The following is a 22509-nucleotide window of genomic DNA, read 5'->3' on the forward strand; positions in this document are numbered from 1 at the left end:
TCCTTTGAAGTCCACGAATGTGCCGAGCACATATTGCGCCGGGCTGGCGTCAACACTGCTCTTCACGTGCCTCCAAGCATCCTCCACACATCGTCCTTGGCGAAATCCGAATTGCCATCTGCAGCCTTCCGGAAGAACTTCTCTCGCTCGATTCACCATGATTGCCTCGAGCACCTTACCAAAAACTGGCAGCAAGCATATTCCCCTGTATGAGGAGGGCTCACACTTGTCCTTCTCGGGTCCCTTGAGCAGCGCCACTACTCGTGGACACTTCCACTCGTTGGGAAAGTATCCCGATTGGATGCATCGGGAATACAACGATGCCAGGTGCTGAGGTATGGCGCGCCAGACTGCCTTGCAGATAGCGCCATTGATGCCGTCCAAGCCGGGCGAGCGCTTGCTCTTGAGCCGGGCGATACAGGCCTCAACCTCGAGCGATTCAAGGGCCGGTGGGACTTCCTCCACGATGGCAATCGGTGCATCGGACTCCGCAACTGGGAAAAAGTTGCGGAGGAGCACTCGTGCGCAATCACCCCAATCAGTGATCAACTCGCCATTCACGCGGAGGCACCCAATCTTCGTGCACTTTCTGCGGCCTCGGCATATCTTGTAGACGCGCCCCCATGGGTCATCGGCGTTTTCTCCCACGAAGCGTTTCCAGTCATTCATCTTAGCCCTCCCAATGAGCTTCTTGTAGTTGGCTGAGGCACGCCTCAGCTCGACCACCAAGAGCTCTACCGCGGCATCATCATCGTGACGCCGTGCATCCTGGAGTCGGCGACGAAGTCTCCGGACTTCGCGTCTCGCAGCGCAGAGGTCGGCAGTCCACCAACGTGCTTTTCTGCTGGGCGATCGAATCGACTTTCTTCCCAGCGCAATATCGCACACATTATGTACTATACTGCGCAGGGTCGAAACTTGCTGGTCCAACGGCGACTCTGAGAAGTTTTCCGGAAGTTCGGCTGTTCTTCTCACCATTTCCTCTTTGAACAGTCGCCAACGAGCATTGGAGAAGTTCCAGGACGGCAACTGCGCTCGTGGTACTTGGTTCGGTCACAACAGTAATGATGTTGTGATCGCTCAATTCCCACTCATCCACTCTCCACTCATATGTGGCCCACATAGATGCTGCCTCGTTGAAAATTGTCACGTCGATATCACTACGAGCTCTGTAGTTATCGAACGTGTACACCTGTGTTGACTGGTTTAGGGCGGCGGCTCTTGCCTCCAGCATCCACTCGGACAGCAGCTCACCCCGACTGTAGTTAGCTTGCCCCTCGGCATGTCGAGAGAGTTTGCTAAACCACATGGGGGACACTGCATTCGCGTCGAGGCCCAGGATTGCGGGGGTTCTGCTGGCCTGCAGCAGGACCGCATCCATGTACCGAAGGTACGGTTCCAAAAGTGCATCAAATTGACAGTATGCTGAGCAAAGGAAGATTGAGCCAAAACTCCCTTTAACGACCAGACATACGCTATAATCCGTGGTGAGGGTCTCCACTGGCATACAGATGGCATCCTGAAGATCCACTAGGATGGCTGCCTTCCCTCGCCGGTCGGTGAAGATCCTCATTCCTTCAGGCAGCACATCCATCCCATCGCCGCCGAGATACGGCTCCTGCACCAGTGCGAACACTGAGCCCGATCTCCTGAGTCGGACTCCGAGCTCGATGGTCGCAGCTCGGCCTCGGCCACAGTTCGCTTGGATGAAGCTAAACATTAATGTCTAGCTTGCACCCTCGCTAGCACCGCGCCGTATATCGGGCATACATCCGAGAGCATGTAATGCCCCGAGGGTTGCCCTCTGTGACGGCAGTTCCGGCAGTCCACCTGGTTCTGGCACTTTGCCGCGGTGTGGCCTTGTTGCCCGCACTGGCGGCATACATTCGACTTCTGGCGGCATTCGCTGACCTTGTGGTCGAAACCCACACACCTATGGCAGGCATAAGTGCGAACCTGTGATCGACATCGAAATGAGAACCACTTGATGTAGACCTGACCTACATCAAGTTTCGCCATCGCCTTGTCGCTGACCTCTAGCGTCACGTTAACGGTGGCGCCGTCAGTCACCGACCACGCCTTGGTGACCAGGTGCACCGACCTCTTGAACTCCGAGGCCGTCATCTCGCCGTCGAAGTTATTTTCGTGGAGCTCCTGCATGAACTCCTCGGGGCCTATAGCTGTGTCGACGTCGTAGACGACGACTTTCGGCTTCTCGGCCGCGTTTCGCGCCACATTTAGACCTACTTCGGCGAATTTTTTAGAAGTCACAACCTTCTGCAGCTCTCCGACTGAAGGAGTCCGGATAACTGCTCCACCACCTCGACGGAGCTCACGTACTTCATGCACCCTGACTCCGAGGGAGGGTGCAACCATCGTGCGCACCTTTTCGGCTATCGCCTTCCCCGATAGCGCTGGGTCGTCGCACTTTACCACTGCTGACCACGTCTCGCGAACCTTCGTGGTCCGCGGGGCCGCAATGGGTCCAGCCTGAGGCATCGACGGCGGCGGTGGGGGCGGCATAGCCAACCGCGTCTCCAATTCTCCACACCGGAGCATCAATGCCATCACCAGCTCATCGTAGCGGCTGATAGCAAACGAGAGCTCATCCGTGTTTACACCTCCTAGGCTGCGAAAACCGTTTCTTACCATGCGCTGCGTGGCCGAAAGCTCTGCCATCATAGCTGCTTGCCCAGCACGGGCGGCAGCGGAGGCAGCTGTGGTAGTGGCAACAGCAGGTGTAGCGACAGGGGCAGCAACAGGAGCAGCAGCAGGGGCAGCAGCAGGGGGTCCTCCAGCGACGAAGGCGCCTCATCCAGCGCTCCCACAGGCTCGGGAACACCACGCGAAGCCACAGCAACGAGCTTGGCCTGCGTAGCTGCCGAGCTCTTCGAAGCCTGGTGGCTTTTACGCCTGCCTCGTCCCGACTTCCGCGACGCGCTGCTGGCGCTCACGGCCCTCGCGCTACTGTCGCTCTCCATAGGACTTACCACGATTGTGGCTCCTCCTTCTGGCGACTCCAGTAATTGTGCGCTCACTGTAAAGACTTTGGTGCTCGAGCACCACCAATTGGTAGATTTGCGCAACCAAAATACCAGTCTGGTAGCACCGAACCGTCCCAAGACACGTTCCACAGCCGTGACAACAACAAATCAGCTGATTGCTGGTAGCGCGGACACAAACCGAAAGGCCCAGCTGTTTAACAGCTGACCAAAATCTCGCCTGTAACCACGTGCTGTCCGCAGTGGAAAATTTGCAATAATTCATTGCGAATTATTCCAAAACCACAGGCCTTGCAGTCACGTAAATCTCACGTAGATCACACTATTTCCGCGGAGCAATCAACCACCGATTTATTGTCTTTCCGAACTTTGTTTCTCAAAGAAAACTAAGCTTTTCGCAATCTGACCACGAGCGTACCGAAAACACGTCCGTCGTTAATCCATGAGATAGGTACAGTAGGAATCTCGTTAATCCATTTATGCGCGTCACTAATTAGATGACGAGGCATTTGGCTATTTTTTTTTTTTTGATCGCAAAGGTATGGAAATCTTCGAAAGATACTAGGGCTGCCATAATTTTATTTAGTCAGGTTCCTAGCATGCACGATTCATTGCTCTATCTAAACCGAAGTTCCGCAACGCCTACGTACTAAAACCATCCTCATAGCCGTATTAACCGTTATTGTGCGATGTTTATGCCTTTTTGATATTATGCCAAGGCAGCAGGCAGATGTATGTGAACCAAACGTTTTAAGCTACTTCCAATCACGAGAAAACCCGCTAAGGTACATGAACTGTCTAAAACAGCCAAGACTGCCTCTCATAACCTGGACGCTAATGATATGACTATCATATTTGCTGAGGAGACCCTTCGCAATCAATCGTTTTACGGATTGACCACTCCAAATCCCCCTCCAGTTTAGGGTGGCAGAATGAAACTCGATGTCACCTGCGGCTTTGAATCGGCGACGCAATTCAGTTCGTATGTCCGGTCTGTCGTATCTATTGATTTTGCGCTGATGCGCTTCGTCCATAGAATGTCCGTCTGTCACAACCTGCACGTCAATCACATCAATGTGATTTGGTCGGAGTACCACCAGGTCCGGTTTATTAAGGCCGGATTCGCACTGCAGACTTGGTTCGGCAATGACCACGCAGCCTCTCTCCTCAAGTCCCCGCTTGATTCGATTTACTACGCAGTTGTGTCTAGCTACTCGCCTCCCATGCGAACGATAGCATTTTTGCATAATGTGATTTGTTGTTTCGGGAGCATCACATCCTGCACGACACTGCCTCTCCAATTCGTGCCTTCCCCTCGTAGTGCGAGACTTTGTGGGTAGGGCATTTATCCGCAGCCGAATACCGTCTAAATATTCCTTTCCTGTTAGTAAACGCGTGGGCTGACTAACCCACCCGTGTTGAGGACCATAGTGGCCCGCTTCACGGAGTCCGCCACCATCAACGGAGAGGTACAACCTGTTCGCCCAATACTTTTCTATTGCCGGACGCGATAACAATTCATTTTGTTCAGCTATCAATCTACCTCGGGCCCTTTGTTTTTCCGCTTCGATGAAGGAGCTGGCTTCCTCGGATTGTACGAGGTGGGGCCATTTTATGTTGCTCAATCGTCTAAGTCGTAACATCGGTGCTACCCATCTTAGTGATGGAATTCCGAGACTCCCACATTTTGAGGGGGCATGAACGAATGCTATCGGCACATCCGACGGAAGATTTAGCCATCTTCGCACATAGAAACGTATTAGCTTGTCAGTCTTTCGTAAGACGCCTATCGTCACACTCCCAAGGGATAACTTGTGATAGAGTTGTGGGATCAGGACAGTCCAAAGGGCGAACAACCTCTGTTGTGGCTTAAGGGGGGCCTCTGACAACCTTTGTAGCTTTGGACCAATGTCCTCTGCCGGATTGCATCGAACCCTCCCACTTGCAGTGAAGTGTATACCGAGATACTTCCACTCGTCAGTACGCTTCAGTGTTGGAATCTCTCTCGAGCCTACGCAGAAGCTCTGTGTCTCTAGCACAGTACACTTCTGTTTCGGCTGGCCCTTAATACCGACAGCAAAGCACTTATCAGCATTAAGTTTAAGGCCGACGATGGATAAAAAGTCAATAGTCTTGTCCAACAAAGTTTGAAGTCCCATCCGAGTTTCCGCAAATAGTACCAAATCATCTGCAAATGCAGCAGCGTTTATCATGGCATTTCCGACCTTGGTACCAATCTCGCTAGGTAGGGCTCTAAGTAACCGGTCGATAACCAAGTTAAATAGAATGGGGGACAAAGGGTCGCCCTGCTTCACTCCTCTAGCAGGCACGAATTCCTCTGAACACCAACCTTCCCCGTTGAGACTGATACCACCGCCCTCGTACGTCTTCTGTACATAGTCAACAAAGCCCTACGGCGCACCATAAGCTCGTAATGTTCCATATATTGCTGCATGTGACAATGAGTCAAATGCCTTGCTAACATCTAAGTTGGCGATGTAGCAAGATTTAAAGTACTTATGGCTATGCCTCAGGACTAAGTCAACTATCGTCGCATTATCGGCGCAACCGTCGGTTGGTAAGAAGCCCCGCTGGCGCGGGTCCCAATCGATTGATGAGGTCAATCGGGTTGCCAAGATGGCATTTAGCTGTCTTACCAGGACGGAAGGCACCGATATTGGACGAAAGTCTTGCGGTCGCTTTGCCGTCACCGTCTTCGGGATGAAGATGGTTCTGGCCAGTCGGATAGAGTGACGTAAGTTACATACCACCATAGAATTAGGTTCATTATGCGTAGCATAATACCTGACGGCACCTCCCTGGCAGATTTTGGAGTTACCCCGTCAGGCCCCGGAGATGAAGATAATGAAACTCTTGATGCCCTAAGGTCTTGCTCCGTTATTGCAGACCATACCGTCTCAAGCGAGTGATCCGTACGAATCACTTCTCCATTGCAAGAGCTTGGGCTAGGCTGAGTCATTACTTCTCTCCAGTAGGGCTCCATAAATTCTTGGTTTGGCATTACCGACTCATCAGTTCCATTAAGCAGGGACTTAATGCACCTTCCTTTATGCTTATCCCAGTTTCGCTGGACGACAGCGTACTGCTGCCTTCTGCTTTCCCTCATATTCCGAGGTCTCCGAGGAGATCTCGTCAGCGTGTGTACACCGCGTACCGGAAAAATTCCCTGGAGGTAGAGCGATAAGCATTGGAGAGTGGTTTTCTTTCCCTCAAATTCCGCCCAATCAATGATAGTTTGTAATTCTTGGGCTCTCCATTTGGAAGGGCATACTACGGGGCTATACCCACGCAGCGTCCGCAAAATTTCCCTGTTCGACTGTTCGAGGGGAGTGATTGGAGATGCTTCTGACGTTGGTACTTGGTGGTCTTGCTCACTTTTACTAGGGCGGCGCCTTATGGTTAGATTAGCAACTTCTGGGGCGAGAGTGGATTGCCCTCTTATCTGCTCTATTTTCTCCTTATAATCGCCCCTCTGTCTCAGCTTTTTAATGGCTTCGACGCTACGGTTTGCAAAATATACCGCTAGTTGCTTGTTTATGTGTTTAAAACCATTTGCCGTGAGCTCAACCTCCTTTCTCGCCATCATCCACTTCTCTTCCTCACTCCACCTTGCTTTTATATCGACACGTCGACGTTCTTCATCAAGTTCGTCTGGGTGCCGAGATCGCATGTGAACACCGAGTCCTCTCTTACTGTTAAAGGAACGGTCACATACTGTGCAGGGAACCCTTGATAGAGTAGCCGCTGCGTTTGGTTCATATTGGTCCTCCGGGACGTAATCCACGGAGGGTCGTGTCGTCAACAGATCATTAGTAAATATCCGAGGCTCGTTTTGTAAATTTGTGGTACCAATATGATTATCTTTCGTCAGGGGAACCAACCCTTTCGGAAAGATTCGCCGCTCAAATTAGCTGCTAAACAAGTTTAACATTACCGGGAAACACCACGAGGAGGTTTTGAGTCGACTTGAGTAAAGGCAAGACTTATGAGTTGCAGAGTATAAAAATACTCCCCCTCTACTCACCTTTACCCCATGTTTCCCAAGAGAGTCATTGTTACTCCCGCCGTTGACCCGCGCTTACTTGAATTTCTTCACTTTGACATTCAGAGCACTGGGCAGAAATCACATTGTGTCAACACCCGCTAGGGCCATCACAATGCTTTGTTTTAATTAGACAGTCGGATTCCCCAAGTCCGTGCCAGTTCTGAATTGATTGTTAATTGATAATCGTTATAATTAATAAGAACTAATTGGTTTAACCCAAATAGTATTATTAAAAATTTTAGCAAGAAAGTTCCACAATTGGCTACGTAACTAAACTATCCGGGGAACAAGAAACTAACATAAATGCTAGAAACTCTATTTACCCAGAACGAGCACATAAACCATGTTATTGTTTCCCAATCAAGCCCGACTATCTCAATCTTCAGAGCCAATCCTTATCCCGAAGTTACGGATCTAATTTGCCGACTTCCCTTACCTACATTATTCTATCGACTAGAGACTCTTCACCTTGGAGACCAGCTGCGGATATTGGTACGGCCTGTTGAGAAGTTTGCGTGTCCCCACCATAAATTTTCAAGGTCCGAGGAGAAAATATCGACACAACAGTATATGTCATGCTCTTCTAGCCCATCTACCATATCTCTCTGCGAAAGACTTCCATGGTAGTACGGCTATAAAACAGAAAAGAAAACTCTTCCGATATCTCTCGACGGCTTCTTTATGGTCGTTCCTGTTGCCAGGATGAGCACGAGGCCCATATTTAATAACAAACGGATACTCAACAGGTTACGGAATTGGAACCGTATTCCCTTTCGTTCAAAATTATTCAAGTGTATTATATTCGCTTTTTGTATGTAGTTTGGCATTTTTGTTTTACTTGAAAATTTTCGGCTTTCGCCTTGAACTTAGGACCGACTAACTCGTGATCAACCACTGTTCACACGAAACCCTTCTCCACTTCAGTCCTCCAAGGTCTCATTCGATTATTTGCTACTACCACCAAGATCTGTACCAATGGCAGCTCCATGCAGGCTTACGCCAAACACTTCTACGCATACCATTGTACCTTCCTACTCACTAAAGTTTCAAAATTTATATCACAAGTAATATAAATCATCTACTTTAGCGGTAATGTATAGGTATACAACTTAAGCGCCATCCATTTTAAGGGCTAGTTGCTTCGGCAGGTGAGTTGTTACACACTCCTTAGCGGATTTCGACTTCCATGATCACCGTCCTGCTGTTTTAAGCAACCAACGCCTTTCATGGTATCTGCATGAGTTGTTAATTTGGGCACCGTAACATTACGTTTGGTTCATCCCACAGCGCCAGTTCTGCTTACCAAAAGTGGCCCACTGGGCACATTATATCATAACCTTGAACTTCATATCAAGAAAGTTAAGGTTCTTACCCATTTAAAGTTTGAGAATAGGTTAAGATCGTTTCGACCCTAAGGCCTCTAATCATTCGCTTTACCAGATAAGATTATTTTATATAATATTAAAATGCACCAGCTATCCTGAGGGAAACTTCGGAAGGAACCAGCTACTAGATGGTTCGATTGGTCTTTCGCCCCTATACTCAATTCTGACAATCGATTTGCACGTCAGAACTGTTTCGGTCTTCCATCAGGGTTTCCCCTGACTTCAACCTGATCAAGTATAGTTCACCATCTTTCGGGTCACAGCATATATGCTCAAGGTACGTTCCAGTTAGAGGCATAAATAATATAAATATACATTATACATAACTATATAGAACGCCCCGGGATTGTGTTAATTAGCTATAAATAGTTAAAAAACTAATCCCATTAGTAGTCAAGTTAATTACGCTATTAGGTTTATATCCCAATAACTTGCACATATGTTAGACTCCTTGGTCCGTGTTTCAAGACGGGTCCCGAAGGTATCCTGAATCTTTCGCATTGTTAATCATACAAGTGCATATAATAAACATAAAAATCAATGATAATTATGCCATTATATAATTCCGAAAAATTAACGCACTGTAATCATATAAATCTATCAGCACTTTATCAAATTAATAACATTTATTCTGTGTTAAAATGCAAGCACTTTAATTTGAATAAACTATAAGTTATATTTTATGATAAATTTGGGATATGCTAATAGATTACAATGTCCTTATATGGAAAAAATGCACACTATCCTCATAATATTATTTAAATATTACAATTTTAATGATGAATTTTCCATAACGGATATTCAGGTTCATCGGGCTTAACCTCTAAGCAGTTTCACGTACTGTTTAACTCTCTATTCAGAGTTCTTTTCAACTTTCCCTCACGGTACTTGTTTACTATCGGTCTCATGGTTATATTTAGTTTTAGATGGAGTTTACCACCCACTTAGTGCTGCACTATCAAGCAACACGACTCTTTGGAAACATCATCTAGTAATCATTAACGTTATACGGGCCTGGCACCCTCTATGGGTAAATGGCCTCATTTAAGAAGGACTTAAATCGTTAATTTCTCATACTAGAATATTGACGCTCCATACACTGCATCTCACATTTGCCATATAGACAAAGTGACTTAGTGCTGAACTGTTTTCTTTTCGCTCGCCGCTACTAAGAAAATCCTTGTTAGTTTCTTTTCCTCCCCTAATTAATATGCTTAAATTCAGGGGGTAGTCCCATATGAGTTGAGGTTGTATATAACTTTTTATTGCTATTAATTCTTTATATATAATGATAAAACATTTTATTAAATTCGTTGTAATAATTTCCATTATTTTTTGTAGCTTAGTATTTTCCATCAACGAAGAAAATAACATAACCAAATTTTTTCTATTTCCGAATCATTAATAAGAGACAATCCTAGATGAAAAACAAGAGAGAACGCTATAGTCGAGTTCCCCGACTATCTGATACCCGTTACTCAGATGGTGAAAGTGCGCAGGAGAGTCTTCAACACTGACAGTTTTTGGCGGTTTGTGGGCGTTAGAGTGGGCGTGGCAAAAAGTTTTTTGACAAATCGATAGAAATTTACTAGACTAATATAAAAATGAAAAAATATCAAAACATTTTTCAAAAGTGTGTTCGTGGCAGCTTTGTGCGGTTTGTGGGCGTTAGAGTGGGCGTGGCAACATAAACTTGCGCTGCGTCTATGTCCCTGGAGTCTGTATGCATAATCTCAACTTTCTAGCTTTTGTAGTTCCTGAGATCTCGACGTTCATAGGGACAGACAGACGGACGGACAGACGGACATGGCCAGATCGACTCGGCTACTGATCCTGATCAAGAATATATATACTTTATATGGTCGGAAACACTTCCTTCTGCCTGTTACATACTTTTCAACGAATCTAGTATACCCTTTTACTCTACGAGTAACGGGTATAACTAACAATGACGTAAATTTACTTACCTTATTAACACTACCCAAGTCTCAAACCAGGCAATTTTGTACTCAAAACACAAAATCTTGTACCTAGATATTACAACTAAAGTGTAATCAGAGGTAAATTAAATTGTGGATAACGAACCAGAAAGTCAGTCTGCCTCCATAACTTCACCCGCAAAGCAAACAAAAAACGGTAAAAATTATTTCAAAATAAAAAATATATAAAATATAAAACCGCTTTCACTCGCTACGATAAAAAATTGAAAAGAGTTTTTCGCACGCAATGTTTAAAATCCATCTATAACTGAAAAACAATAAAAATCCCGGGTAAATTCGGAAAACCAAGCGAGCTGCAGACCGAACTTAAAGGAGAAAGTAACCAAAGACCAAATCCATAACGAGTAGCCAAGGAGGAAAAACTGTGACGCTTAAAATCTGAGGATTGGTAAAACAAAAACTTCTATCAAGGTATTTAAAAATTAAACCTATAATTAAAAAAATATTGTCATGGCAAATACAATATTTTCTGAGGCTTCGTCTGACTGCGATATTTTCTCAATAACGTCAAGCCCAGAACAGGAAAAGAACAAATTTTTAAGGTGATGATCTCTAGATAGCTTAAGTGGACATGCTCGTGATACCTGTGATTTAAATACACATAAAAATTGGTACTTAAAGCATAAGCCAACACGAGGATGTGACATAGAGCTTATTGAGATGTTAAATGCTCATAAGTTGAAAGTTAAGCCCTTTTATAAACTTAATTGTTCTGAAAAAGCCGATATTAGTATAGTAGCGGGCGGCCCCTAGTTACATCTCGGTATAGCAAAACAATGAAACTATCAGCGTTTCCCCAATTGCCGGACAGACTGAGCATCGATATAAACACTGACTGACTTCCAATTTATAAGAGTTATAGAGCACAGTTATGGCCTATTCTTCTAAGAATTAATAATATCCATTGCCGCCCAGTATTGCCAATTGAAGTTTTTATGGAACATAATAGGCCTTTTAATTGCGACGAGTTTTTATCAAAAATTAGGCCCGAAATTTCCGATATTATTAAAAATTGGTTGCCTGTAGCGAAGGCAAAGTTATTATATTGGTTAAAACATGTGCGTTAAATTAGCGGCGAGGGCGGAACGGTGGAAATTTTCGTTATTTAGAGAAGAATTGCAAAAAATAAAAATGCAAAAATGTTAAGAAAAGAAAGATCTAACTATCTATGTGCTACTTAAGTTTACAAGACTCAAGAAAGTATATAAAATATGCAATTGAAAAATCGGCTCCCTACTATTTAAGGAGTATCTCCACTCGCAGAGTGGATAATAATGCACGCCAGACCACCTTAAAGGACATTTTCTTAAGGACTATTCAGGAAAATTTCATACAAAAATTATCCACAGTTTTTGAGATAACGGCATAACAGTGGGTCCATCTATGAACCATCCCATACAAAAATTAGTCCTTAAATGTCATTTTATATTGTGGTGCTCACAGAGCGTGTTCCGGAATGCCGTGATAAGTACTGATCCTGGAAAATGCATCAAAAAATTATCGACAGTTTTCCAGAAAATCGCGCAACAGTGGGAGGAGTTTAAAGGCATTTAAAAATGCCTCTTTCACTAGTACAAGTACCGCAGCCAATCCATGTCGTGAACCGCTTTATTAACAATAAGAGCTCTGCGCTAACTTAAAATATTTATAGCTCAGCTCACGGAGCGTGTTCCACATTGCACGGTATCTTAAAACTTTTGTAATTTTATTTATTATTTATGCAAAAATTTTCATTACATTTTGATCCACAGTTTTGGAGGAACACGACACGTGTTTTTACATTCATCGTGTTCCAAGCTGTGCTACATAACAGCCAACATACATGTATAAAAAATACCCACGCTAAATACAAATATTAATTACTCCGCTCACAGAGCGTGTTCCACGTTGCACGGTATCTTAAAACTTTTGTAATTGGATATCTGACACTGTCGAGGAAACCATTCCTTTTCAAACTTGCCGCTTTATAGCAAACTCCATCTACCCTTACCGTGTAAAAGAATCTGATTAATAATCATGTCAGACGCATTATCCTCACCGCCAACAGCAGCTGCTGTTTCATCTTCTAGAAAGAAGTTGAAGAAGAAGGCAAACCGAGATCACCAACGCATGGGAGCTCACCGCGAAAAGACAGGCAATAAAACTGTCCAGGATATGAAAGCCGCTTGTAGGAAGGGCTTGTCGAGCTAGATATGGAAAACCAATAAAAAAAAAAGGGAAATTTCATTTGTATGGCTGGTCCTTCAAGATAGGGTGGCGCCATCTATGGCGGGAAACTGAGACCTGACGTACTGGCAACATCGAAAATAGGGTAGTTCTCTGGCTGCCAGTGGACTGTCATTATTGTCCACTTTGACGGACCTATATTTCCGATCTGGGGTAACTTCTGAGCCCACGCATCCCGATCGTTCTTTTCCATTTTGGCCATCATCGAAAGCAGTTGTCCGGGAGTAGTTGGTTTTTTTGTCGTCGTAATTGAATTGCATTAGCAATGTGTTTCAAAATAACGACAAGCTAAGTGCAAGCTGTGAGTATGCTAACAGAAAAACTTGCATATAAAGCTTAATACGCTATTTTATCTAGATACACAATAAAATTTTCAAACAAGCAAAAAAAGACAAAAAGAACGACACAGAAAACAAAAAAAGGGCACGCGACAAGTACTAAAAGCCACTGGCAGTCGAATTATTGGATGCCAAGCCTGAGTGCAGGGTAAATATTTAATAACCCCGGTTAAAGAATTAGGGAGTGATTTTTGTTTTATTTTTTTTCTTTGGTGATTTTTCATTTCGGGAAAATTCATAGCGTGGCACCTGGTGAACAGTCCCATAGGCAAAGATTAAGCGGAAAGCAACGATGACGTCATAAAAGCAATACCTGTGCCGCCTGCAAAAACCAAAAAAGTGATTAAATAAAGGAAAAGAAAACGAAAACGTAGCTGCTAGCCCCTGAAGATCCATTGAAAGAACTTTCTGACAATTTACGTTCGCTCATGCAAGATGTCACGGCATTGAAAAAGGATGTCAAGCGCATCCAATCACGCAGCCGATCACGCAGTTCATCTCGTGGCGCCAGACCAGCGGACAATTCCGGTCAACAGACTTCAGGAGCACAGGAAAGTCTTTGTTTTTACCACAAGCGCTTTGGTGACAACGCAAATAAATGCCGACCACCCTGCGCACGCTCCACGTCGTTAAACTAGAGGAGCTGCCGCCTGACGCGCTGGTCAGAGGCAGCCAGGACAGCAGCAGCGATCCACCAGTTCAGTCAGCTGTTCCACGGGAGCTGCGTTTGCACGTCACCGATCGTACCTCCAACATCAGATACCTCATCGATTCTGGATCTGTGGTTTCAGTTGTACCTCGCACGCTGGTTAAACAGAAAACCACCCAAGCCGATCTGACGCTATACGCAGCAAACCAGACCATCATTCACACCTATGGTAGATACATAACTAATCTGGACTTGGATCTCAGACGCAACTTCACCTGGCCATTCATCATTGCGGACGTACACACGCCTATAATTGGAGCAGACTTTTTAGTCGAATTCCAGCTTCTTATTGATCTCAAAAACAGATGCCTTATTGACTCGGTCACAGGACTGTCAACAACTGCGCGCCTAGCACAGGCGAATCAAACATCCGTTTCCACTGTGCAGGGAATTTCTAAATTTCGAGACCTTCTGCAAGAGTTTGTGGAAGTCACTAAACCGTCATCGAAGCATACAAAGCAACATGATGTACAACACCATATCGAAACATATGGGACCACCGTTTCTGACCGACCACGACGCTTATCTGGAGATAAACTTGCAACTGCGAAAAGGGAAATCAACTTTCTGATTGAGCAAGGCATATGTCGTCCCTCCAAAAGTCCTTGGTCCAGCCCACTCCACATGGTCACCAAAAAAGACTGTGGCTGGAGGGCATGCGGCGATTATCGTAAGCTCAACTCGATTACGATACCAGATCGCTATCCGATTGCACACATTCACGACTTCACCGAACAGCTACATGGTGGGAAAGTCTACTCAACGCTTGATTTGGTAAAGGCGTACTACCAAATTCCCATGGCGGAAGAAGACATCCAGAAGACGGCCGTATGCACCCCTTTTGGACTCATAGAATTCCAGTACATGCCTTTCGGGTTAAAAAATGCGACACAGACGTTCCAGCGTTTTATGGACAATATTTTTCGCGGCATGGACTTCGTATATTGCTACATAGACTTATAACTTCGAAATCGATCGCCGAACACGAAGAACATCTTCGAGCAGTGTTATCAGTCCTGCAGAAACACGGGCTAAGCATCAATCTGAGCAAATGTCAACTAGCTCAAACGCAAGTTAATTTTCTCAGCTACACGATTAACGAACACGGCATCAAACCACCGTCCAGTCGCATCGATGCCATCCTCAATTATGCTCGTCCTGAAACTATCAGCCAACTAGGCCGTTTCTTAGGCGTTATAAACTACTATCGCAGATGCCTACCTCGATCTTCGCACACTCAGGCACCGCTGTCCGCGCTGCTAAGAAATGTAAAGAAGAACGACCAACGACAAATCATCTGGACTACAGAAATCATGTCAGCCTTCGAGAGTTGCAAGCAGAGCATAGCAGACGCAGCGCTCTTATCATTTCCTGCACCGAAATCTGAACTACAGCTGGTTTGTGACGCATCGGACCTCGCAATCGGAGCAGTTCTGGAACAACGCACTAGTCATGACTGGCAACCTCTAGGATTTTTCTCCAAGAAGCTCACTGACACTGAGAAAAATTATTCCACGTACGACCGAGAGCTACTTGCCAGATACGAGGCAATCAAATATTTCAGACACCTCGTCGATGCACGCATTTTTGTGATAAAGACTGATCACAAGCCATTGGTTTACGCATTCCAACAGCGCCCTGAAAAAGCATCACCTCGACAGCTGCGGCATTTAAATTATATTTCGCAATTTTCGACGACCATCCTTCACATAAAAGGAACAGAAAATATAGTCGCAGACGCTTTTTCGAGGCTTTGCACTATCACGATGCCCACAGCGATCACCGCGGCGCAACTCCTGGACGAGCAAGCCTCAGATTTTGAGTTGACACGCATCTTGCAAGGAACTACTTCCTTAAAGCTGAAGAAAGTTTGTTTCGGTGGAGAAAATGCAATATACTGTGACGTATCCACACCAAATCTCCGTCCTTTTGTACCGCAATCTCTTCGCAAACAGGCTTTCTCATATATCCACAATCTTTCGCATCCCAGCGGACGAGCAACTGCCCGTCAAATCAGACAGAAGTTTGTCTGGCCTTCGATGAACAAAGATGTCCTCAAATGGTGTAGATTTTGACTCCCATGCCAGCGCTCCAAAATTCACAAGCACAATCACCTTCAGCCGGAGAAGATCGCTGTGCCAAATGGAAGATTCGACCACGTCCACCTGGATATAGTTGTTATGCCTTTACAACAAAACTATCGCTATTGTCTTACAATGATTGACCGTTTCTCACGATGGCCAGAAGAAGTACCACTCACTAATATCACGGCCGATACGATAGCCATGGCGTTCTGGACACACTGGATATCCCGTTTTGGATCACCCAAAACAATCACTACTGATCAAGGCGCGCAGTTTGAATCTGCAGTTTTCAAACAACTAGCCAACCTGATCGGAAGCAAGCATATTCACACTACGGCCTACCATCCGCAATCAAACGGACTTATAGAGAGGTGGCACAGATCCTTCAAATCGTCCTTGATGTGCAGCAGTGGCACGCCGTGGCCTCAACTATTACCAACTGTGCTACTCGGCCTTCGTACCTGCTTCAAAGAAGACATAAAATCATCTGCAGCTGAAATGTTATACGGAGTACCAATTCGACTGCCAAACGAATTCTTCGCCAACATGGATGAAACTGTGGATCCTACTACTTTCCTGAGCAGTTTTTGAGAGCACATGCAGAAAATTCGACCAACTCCCACATCGCACCATATTAAAGAAAAAATGTTCCTACTGAAGGGAATTGACAAATGCACCCATGTATTTCTCCGCATAGACGCAGTAAAGCAACCTCTGGAGCCTCCTTACACCGGACCGTACGAAATCATCAAACGCGACAACGACCGAGTTTTCACCATACGAATCGACGGAAAGGACTCAGCAGTATCAGTCGACCGCCTCAAGCCTGTTTTCCTAGTCAAGGACGACAAGCAGTTCGACTCGGAGGAATCCAACCCCACTCCTCAAAGGACTTACGAAAAACGGCGTAAGGTAACATTTGCGAGCCAAGGATCGTGACGGATTCACTGGAAGGGGAGTACTGTGGCGACACTGATATATTGGTAGCGTCACCTACAAAATACTAGATTTAAGCGATACGTTAACTCTGTACATTTAAGCGTCATTCTCTCGATACGACATGATACGCGCGCATTGTGTGTGCCTTATTATAATAAAGCTTTGTAATAAAAGATATATGTACGCAAACGAAGTAAATGGCGAAACCAACATCGCTAAAGAAGGACCAGCCATACAAATGAAATTTCCCCTTTTTTTTTTATTGGTTTTCCATATCTAGCTCCTCCCACTGTTGCGCGATTTTCTGGAAAACTGTCGATAATTTTTTGATGCATTTTTCCAGGATCAGTACTTATCACGGCATTCCGGAACACGCTCTGTGAGCACCACAATATAAAATGACATTTAAGGACTCATTATACCCGTTACTCGTAGAGTAAAAGGGTATACTAGATTCGTTGAAAAGTATGTAACAGGCAGAAGGAAGCGTTTCCGACCATATAAAGTATATATATTCTTGATTAGGATCAGTAGCCGAGTCGATCTGGCCATGTCCGTCTGTCCGTCCGTCTGTCCGTCTGTCCGTATGAACGTCGAGATCTCAGGAACTACAAAAGCTAGAAAGTTGAGATTAAACATACGGACTCCAGAGACATAGACGCAGCGCAAGTTTGTTGACTCATGTTGCCACGCCCACTCTAACGCCCACAAACCGCATAAAACTGCCACGCCCACACTTTTGAAAAATGTTTTGATATTTTTCCATTTTTGTATTAGTCTTGTAAATTTCTATCGATTTTCCAAAAAACTTTTTGCCACGCCCACTCTAACGCCCACAAACCGCCCAAAACTGCCACGCCCACACTTTTGAAAAATGTTTTGATATTTTTTCATTTTTGATTAGACTTGTAAATTTCTATCGATTTGCCAAAAAACTTTTTGCCACGCCCACTCTAACGCCCTCAAACCGAAAAAAACTGTCAGTGTTGAAGACTCGCCTTCGCACTTCCCCTAGCTGAGTAACGGGTATAAGATAGTCGGGGAACTCGACTATAGCGTTCTCTCTTGTTTTTGTATGGGATGGTTCATAGATGGACCCACTGTTATGCCATTATCTCAAAAACTGTGGATAATTTTTGTATGAAATTTTCCTGAATAGTCCTTAAGAAAATGTCCTTTAAGGTGGTCTGGCGTGCATTATTATCCACTCTGCGAGTGGAGATACTCCTTAAATAGTAGGGAGCCGAATTTTCAATTGCATATTTTATATACTTTCTTGAGTCCTGTAAACTTAAGTAGCACATAGATAGTTAGATCTTTCTTTTCTTAACATTTTTGCATTTTTATTTTTTGCAATTCTTCTCTAAATAACGAAAATTTCCACCGTTCCGCCCTCGCCGCTAATTTAACGCACATGTTTTAACCAATATAATAACTTTGCAGTCGCTACAGGCGCCGCAACCAATTTTTAATATCGGAAATTTCGGGCCTAATTTTTGATAAAAACTCGTCGCAATTAAAAGGCCTATTATGTCCCATAAAAACTTCAATTGGCAATACTGGGCGGCAATGGATATTATTAATTCTTACAAGAATAGGCCATAACTGTGCTCTATAACTCTTATAAATTGGAAGTCAGTCAGTGTTTATATCGATGCTCAGTCTGTCCGGCAATTGGGGAAACGCTGATAGTTTCATTGTTTTGCTATACCGAGATGTAACTAGGGGCCGCCCGCTACTATACTAATATCGGCTTTTTCAGAACAATTAAGTTTATAAAAGGGCTTAACTTTCAACTTATGAGCATTTAACATCTCAATAAGCTCTATGTCACATCCTCGTGTTGGCTTATGCTTTAAGTACCAATTTTTATGTGTATTTAAATCACAGGTATCACGAGCATGTCCACTTAAGCTATCTAGAGATCATCACCTTAAAAATTTGTTCTTTTCCTGTTCTGGGCTTGACGTTATTGAGAAAATATCGCAGTCAGACGAAGCCTCAGAAAATATTGTATTTGCCATGACAATATTTTTTTAATTATAGGTTTAATTTTTAAATACCTTGATAGAAGTTTTTGTTTTACCAATCCTCAGATTTTAAGCGTCACAGTTTTTCCTCCTTGGCTACTCGTTATGGATTTGGTCTTTGGTTACTTTCTCCTTTAAGTTCGGTCTGCAGCTCGCTTGGTTTTCCGAATTTACCCGGGATTTTTATTGTTTTTCAGTTATAGATGGATTTTAAACATTGCGTGCGAAAAACTCTTTTCAATTTTGTATCGTAGCGAGTGAAATCGTTTTTATATTATATATATTTTTTATTTTAAAATAATTTTTACCGTTTTTTGTTTGCTTTGCGGGTGAAGTTATGGAGGCAGACTGACTTTCTGGTTCGTTATCCACAATTTAATTTACCTCTGATTACACTTTAGTTGTAATATCTAGGTACAAGATTTTGTGTTTTGAGTACAAAATTGCCTGGTTTGAGACTTGGGTAGTAATAAGGTAAGTAAATCTACGTTATTGTATACTTGAGGATCACACAAAAACGACATCTGGTAACATTATCGCTTTCATTGATTGTTTACATTAGCGACAAGTGCAAGAATTCAAACATTTGTTTTCAAACTAGAAAACCATTGTTTTTTATATTTATTTTCAGCAACCCCCGCCAGAAGGACGGTACCGCCATATCGCTAGGAGCTCCGCCAGTCATCGCCGAGGGGAGTCATCGAAGTTGCAGCCAGTTTGGTTTCAGCAGCTAGGTTTCTTGTCATGGTGAGTATAAGTTATAAAAAGGTATTGGGGTAAGTTTTATAGTTTATTACCGCACTCCCGTTTGGGTGAGGGCTACGTTTGTTTTTTTCATATATATATGTATATATATAGTGCTCACCCCGTGAGAAATGCTTGTGTAACTTGTGTTAACTACGAATTGCCTCGCGGCAGTCAAGAATCGAGACAGGATCGGCCAGGATAACTCGTTGCAGGAGAAGAAACGCTCGGACGAGGGCCCCATCATAAGCCCATTTCGCCTGGAGTCAGCCAACTGGAGCCACCAGGCGAGGATTCGTTGCCAAGGGCTGTGAAAGGATAAGTGATTAATTGTATCTTTGTTGTTTTGTTGACTGAGTTGTTTTTGTTTTTAGTTTTTAGCGAATTTTGCGAGGAAGCTAAATTTGGTGATCATTTTTTTGACGCGGGTCAGTGTGTGAATTCGCGACTGACGAATTTTGGCATTTTGGCTAGCAGTAGGTCCACTCATCGACGGATGACTGCAGCATGGAGACGGAGTGTAAATTCGCAGGATTGTCAGCCTCGTTTTCGTTGGTTTGTGATCTTTTAAATAATTTCCTTGATTTATTTTGAGCCGATTACATATTTATATTCTTTGTTTATAAGAGATTCGTCAGCATGCATCCGGGGTTACATCATGCGAGGAGTGGTTTATGCTGCCGTCAGGGGGCCAAAATGCGTTTTCGTGGTGGCAGGATTCAGGCATTTCGGCGAGCAGCAGCACCACGCAACTTGGGCTAGGGAGGACTACAGCAAGATGTTCAATAAAGTATATAATTCATTGTAAAAAAAGCGCTTGTGCGACATCCTTCAAGCCGCAGGTGTGTTTGTTCCGTTTCCTTTAACTCTTTAGTATTGTTTATTAATTATTGTGCTTTCTTTTCAGGATTTTCGTCGAAACACGATTTGAAATGGCCTGGCTTGACACTATCGGTTGTGGAATATTTTAAATCGATGGGGCAATTGATGTCAACATTGCAGCCATACTAACCCAGCAGTCGGGCTGGCTGTCAGGATTGCAGGTCCTTGGAGGGAATGGATCAGGGGCCTTGTGCCATGTAAGTATCGCTTGGTTTGCTATTTTTGTTAATTGGTTTTCTGATCCCTTTGCGTCGCTTTTGTGTTATTATTCATTTCTATTCTTTATTTCAGGAATTCTGTCTGCATGTCGAGGAATATATGTCGCTGCGGGACAAAAAGATAAATTCGAGGACCACAAATTCGGTTACTTAAAGGAGCAGGGGAACCGCGCATTCGGCCAACATCGACGAGGAAGCATTGTTTGAAGGAGACGTCTTTTAAGGATCATCGATTTTTTGTCAAATAAGACCTAAATGAGCGACATTTTGTACTGACTGAGGGATCCAGTCACCACTCGCGACAGCGCAGGAGTAGAATCAGCACTGGGAAGTCTGACCCCTTTTCTACCGCCAGTGGAGCTTCCGATTAAAAAGAGCGGCAGTAGTTTGACACTTTAAAGGATCAGCTGCAGTATATTACGGGTAGATGGCGTTGTACGAACATAATTGCAAGCTAAGTAGACTTAGCTGGACCATGTTTCGCCACGCGTTAATCCGTCTTGTGTCTCTTCTTTGCAGGTTCGTTTGCGCAGTGGAGTGTAGAACGTTACGATGGATTGGCGACAAAAGTTTCAGATAAGTGGCATTGTGTAAAGAATAATGCTGTTGAGTCGACTTAGTTTCCTCATGCTTTAGCCGTTCGTTTATCCTGCTCGTTTCTCTTATCTTTGCAGGTTCTTCAGTGCATGGCCAGGAGGGTGTCTTCATTCAGGTGCGCATCGTCAGGATCAGCAAGGTCACTGCGTCGATAGGCGTCGGATAGCTTAGGTGAGTATTGCTGTGGATATTCAACTAATTATTAATGAACTTTATTATTTTTTTCTAATTTTTCCCCAGGATATTGAGACAAAGATATAAGTTCATTGCTTTGCAGGTTTTCAATGGAGCTGAAGAGGGCCTTTCTTCGCTTTTCGTCAAGAATTTTTAGCCAACCGACTCCTTCATCTCCGTTTTATTAATTTTATTTATTTTTATTTTATTTGAATTTTAGTTTCATAAGTGGATGTCCCTAATGTATAGTATAAGTCTCATTAACATGTCTATTTTCTCCTCGTCGTTAGAGAAGCTTTTTTGTAGGTAGGTATTTGGTCAATGTTCCTCGATAATCCTTGTTTTAGCTTAGTTTGAAGTTTACGACTTTTACTTGCCGTTTGTAGAATTTGTTCCGCCTTTGCCGGCATTCCTGCGCCATCGATTTAGCCTTTTCTGAATGGTTGCGTCGTGAGTGGAGAAACTCGGTTGGTTTAACATTCCGTCATTTCTGTTTGGCCTGAAAATATTTCGCCACTCTCCTTTTGAGGCTCTCTAGCGAGAGTTTGTGGGATTCCTCAACGATTCCTGAGAGATCTCTAGGGATTCCTTAGGGATTGGTACTGAAGTGTAATAAGAGCGGGAAGAAGAGTGTGGCTGTCTTGTGTTCAATTTTGCCCCCTTACCCTTGTGTGCGTGAGAGGTATTGTAATTAAGTACTGAAATTCCCTGCCCGCAATTTTCCTCGCGCAATGTTCGAAAAAACAAATATTACAGCCTTCGTCTAGCGAAGTTTCGAATACAGAAGTTAAGCCGAATTCGGACGAAGCTCTGCCGCATCATATTTGTTGTTTTTTTTCCAAATAGTGCAGAGCAGTGCCCGAAAATGAGACATAAACTTTTTAGCAATTCGATAAAAATTTACAAGACATCGAAAAATACAAAAAATATCAAAAGGTTTTCCTTTTGCCAGCCAGGACTATGCACCCCGCAGAAACGAACTTGCACTGCGCTTAAGTCTCTGAAAGCTGCATACTTTATCTCAACATTGTAGCTATCGAGGCGTTCATACGGACAGACGTACATGGTCAGTTCGACTCGGCTATTGATCCTGATCAATAATATATATACTTTAT

General features: G+C 44.2%; 1 long non-coding RNA gene across 1 annotated transcript; it reads left to right on the forward strand.

Annotated features, from left to right (window-relative positions):
* The first annotated feature begins 19409 nt into the window (after nucleotides 1-19409).
* Nucleotides 19410-20969, forward strand: LOC122624761. Its single transcript, XR_006326506.1, has 4 exons — nucleotides 19410-19526; nucleotides 19698-20365; nucleotides 20431-20602; nucleotides 20697-20969. It is a non-coding gene; the product is annotated as an uncharacterized LOC122624761 (long non-coding RNA).
* Nucleotides 20970-22509: the final 1540 nt, after the last annotated feature.

The sequence above is a fragment of the Drosophila teissieri genome, chromosome X (genome assembly GCF_016746235.2).
Source record: "Drosophila teissieri strain GT53w chromosome X, Prin_Dtei_1.1, whole genome shotgun sequence".
Taxonomy (NCBI): domain Eukaryota; kingdom Metazoa; phylum Arthropoda; class Insecta; order Diptera; family Drosophilidae; genus Drosophila; species Drosophila teissieri.